The sequence below is a fragment of the Mustela nigripes genome, chromosome 12, assembly GCF_022355385.1.
Source record: "Mustela nigripes isolate SB6536 chromosome 12, MUSNIG.SB6536, whole genome shotgun sequence".
In the NCBI taxonomy this organism is placed as follows: domain Eukaryota; kingdom Metazoa; phylum Chordata; class Mammalia; order Carnivora; family Mustelidae; genus Mustela; species Mustela nigripes.
The window spans coordinates 49,583,406-49,587,020 of NC_081568.1; positions in this window are offsets into that span (position 1 = coordinate 49,583,406).

Below are 3,615 nucleotides of genomic sequence, written 5' to 3' on the forward strand. Positions count from 1 at the left end.
CATGTTGGTTCTTTCCACAGTTTGGTGACCGTGGCCATTGCTGCTATGAACATTGGGGTACAGATGGCCCTTCTTTTCACTATATCTGTATCTTTGGGGTAAATACCCAGTAGTGCAATTGCAGGGTCATAGGGAAGCTCTATTTTTAATTTCTTAAGGAATCTCCACACAGTTTTCCAAAGTGCCTGCACCAACTTGCATTCCCACCAACAGTGTAGGAGGGTTCCCCTTTCTCCACATCTTCTCCAACACTTGTTGTTTATTGTCTTGTTAATTTTGGCCATTCTAACTGGTATAAGGTGGTATCTCAATGTGGTTTTGATTTGAATTTCCCTGATGGCTAGTGATGATGAACATTTTTTCATGTGTCTGTTAGCCATTTGTATATCTTCTTTGGATAAGTGTCTGTTCATGTCTTCTGCCCACTTTTTGACGTGATTATCTGTTTTGTGTGTGTTGAGTTTGAGGAGTTCTTTATAGATCTTGGATACCAGCCCTTTGTCTATAGTATCATTTGCAAATATCTTCTTGCATTCTGTGGTTTGCCTCTTTGTTTTGTTGACTGTTTCCTTTGCTCTGCAGAAGCTTTTGATCTTGATGAAGTCCCAGAAGTCCATTTTCGCTTTTCTTTTGCCTTTGGAGACCTATCTTGAAAGAAGTTGCTGTGGCCGGTGTTGAAGAGATTACTGCCTATGTTCTCCTCTAGGATTTTGATAGATTCCTGCCTCACATCAAGGTCTTTTATCCATTTCGAGTTTATCTTTGCATATGGTGTAAGAGAATGGTCAAGTTTCATTCTTCTGTGCATAGCTGTCCAATTTTCCCAGAACCATTTACTGAAGAGACTTTCTTTTTTCCACTGTTTATTTTTTCTTTTTTTTTTTAAATTTTTTTATTTTTTATTTTTTAAAAACATATAATATATTTTTATCCCCAGGGGTACAGGTCTGTGAATCGCCTGGTTTACACACTTCACAGCACTCACCAAAGCACATACCCTCCCCAATGTTTATTTTTGCTTTTTAACTGGAGCCTTCTAGAGTGGATGCCTGCTATGGGGAGAGTTTTAGGTCAGCCTGGAGGCGGGGCATGACGTGGAGAGAACTTCTCAAGGTCAGCCCCCAGAATAATTTCCTGCCTCAGAATTATCCGGAGTTTTGTTAAAAGCAAATTCTCTCCTCCAACCCCTCAATACAGTGAATCACATCTGCAAACATGGCCTGGATCTGCCTTCTTAATAGTGTCCTGGAGGGGTCATGCGCTCACTCATGTTTGGAAACCACGGGAGTCGTCTCCTCCACAGCTTCTATGGAATCATCCTTCTAAGCTCAGTCAAGTCCAAACTTGACCTATTTAGTATTGCCCAGAGAGATTCTTCTCTGAAGTTCTGACTGCCTCTGGAGCTGGGATTGAAGGAGAATTATAACCACTAACTGAGCCCGAATTTGAGAGTAGCTGTGGTAGACAGATGTACATGCTGTACTCCTGTTACCCCAGCATAGTCTCCATCAGCTACCTCCTTGGGGGTATAAATCTATTTGCTTTTCTCCCAGTGGGTCCAGGGATGGGTGGGGATGATAGGATGAAGACAGGGAGATAGGAACACTTTATTCTGCTTTTCCCATAGCTACTATATGTGAATAGAAACCTGTTTATGGTAATTTATTCTCCCCCTTGATATTTTGGCCTCATTTAGGCTGGGGATTAACATGATCAAGAGACAGCCCTCTGGGTTCCTTTGCAATGATCTAAAAATAAACAAAGCCCTAAGGATCCATTCCTTCTTCCCATTAATTTGAAGGAAGGCAGATGGTGCCCAATAACCTGGTTTGAATTGCCAGTAAAGCTCGTCATCTTTTTGCTAAGCACTTGCCGTTAAATTTTAACGGTTGGTATCAGATGGAATGAACTCAGAAAAAGGTTACTCTGTGCCCATGGTTCAGGAAAGCAAGAAAAGGAGCAAGTCAGAGGAGAGTGTTTTAAGGGAAGTGAACAGTTGGGGAGGAGTCTGAACCATTGAGACAGCGGGGAAAGTATGGCAGATGGGGGTGAACTGGCAAGAAAGAAGCATTTTCCAAGAAACTTGAGGACGACCAAGTTGTAAATTCGAGAGATCAACAGTGTCTCACTTGTCACTCCTTTCCCGCCATCCTTACATGCGTCTTGGGCAGTCCATAAATGCAGACTGAATGAGCGATGCCAACCTTTTGGCGGAAAGTCTAACAGGAGGAAAAGAGCAAAGAAAGTAGGGCCAAGAAAGGGAGAAGACATGATTCCCAGCAGGGACTGCAAAGATGAAAGCAAAGAGTCCTAGACTGGGGGACTTGGGTTGTAGTCCTGACCCCGATATGATGTTGCTGAGAAACGTCTGACAGATCACAGAGGGCGGAAGGCGGGAACCACCTTGCTGAAGTGACCGGCCTCCTTTGTCTGGAACTGGAACTCAAGACTCCACACCTTCTATGGCTCTTTCCACAGACCTCAACCAACTTGTTCCTTCTTTGTGTGCTCAGTGAATGGCTTATTGATCTTTATAACTCAAAATGATTAATTTTGTTGGTTTTTTAAAATGTCAAAATTAAGTGGTCGGACTGGAAGATCGATAAGATCCTTCGCAACTCTGAAATTTTATTGTGCGTTCTATTCCATTTGTAAAGGGCCACTTTTGTGTTGTTTTGTTTTGTTAGTACCAAAATGTTAGGGTTCTCCTTCCAGCTTAACTCTGCTCTGAGTATGGGAAAAGCCTGGTGGGTCAATTTCCCTGGAGTTCATTCCACAATCGCCTGTAGCCTGGTAATCTCTGCTCTGGGAATCAGATATCTCGCTCTGATGCTGGCCTTGGGTAACTTTCACCTGCCCTTTATCTATTCTTTTTATGTATTTCATTATTTATTTATTTTTTTTTAGGGCCCAACTCTCCCTCAGGCTCATTTCATGTGCCTTTAGTCAGGCTGACCCTGAACCTCCCACCCCACCTACCTAATTTAGCCAATTGGAATATTCTACACCCTCAGGCCACAATGCTTCATTCAAGAATAAGAATTTAAATCAACACAGCTTGATGAGACTCGGCCTCAGGAATTTTGCCAAAACAATTGAAAATGAGGTTCCATCTTTCTGCAAGAGTCGTGAAACTACATGAATAGGAGCTTGAAGTTTCAGATGGCTATCAGCTCTTGAGGGGAGGCTGGACCTGAGAATGAAGCCAACGAAGAGGAAAACAAAACTGAAAAGTAAACAGAGACGAATTCTGGGTGACACCAGTTGACTACCTGGGTCAAGCCATACCTAAAGGTAGATTTACCCCTGGAGTCTTCAGTTCCATGAGCCAATGAATCCCCCCTTTTGCTAAAGTTTGTTTTTTTTTTTTTGTTTTTTTTTTTTTTTTTTTTTTTTTGTCGTTTGCAATGAAAAGTGTTCCAACTAACACAGATACCTTGTTTCTCAGGGCTGTGTGCAGAGATTGGGAAGGGGAACATCCGCAATGTAAGAAGCCAGTACAGTGAGCAATACCATGCAGTCTGTTGGGTTGCAGGAGCAGAGAGCAGGCTTGAGCATTATGATGATGTCAGAGCTAAAATCCAACTGACCAGTTTATATCTGATCTGTTGCAGT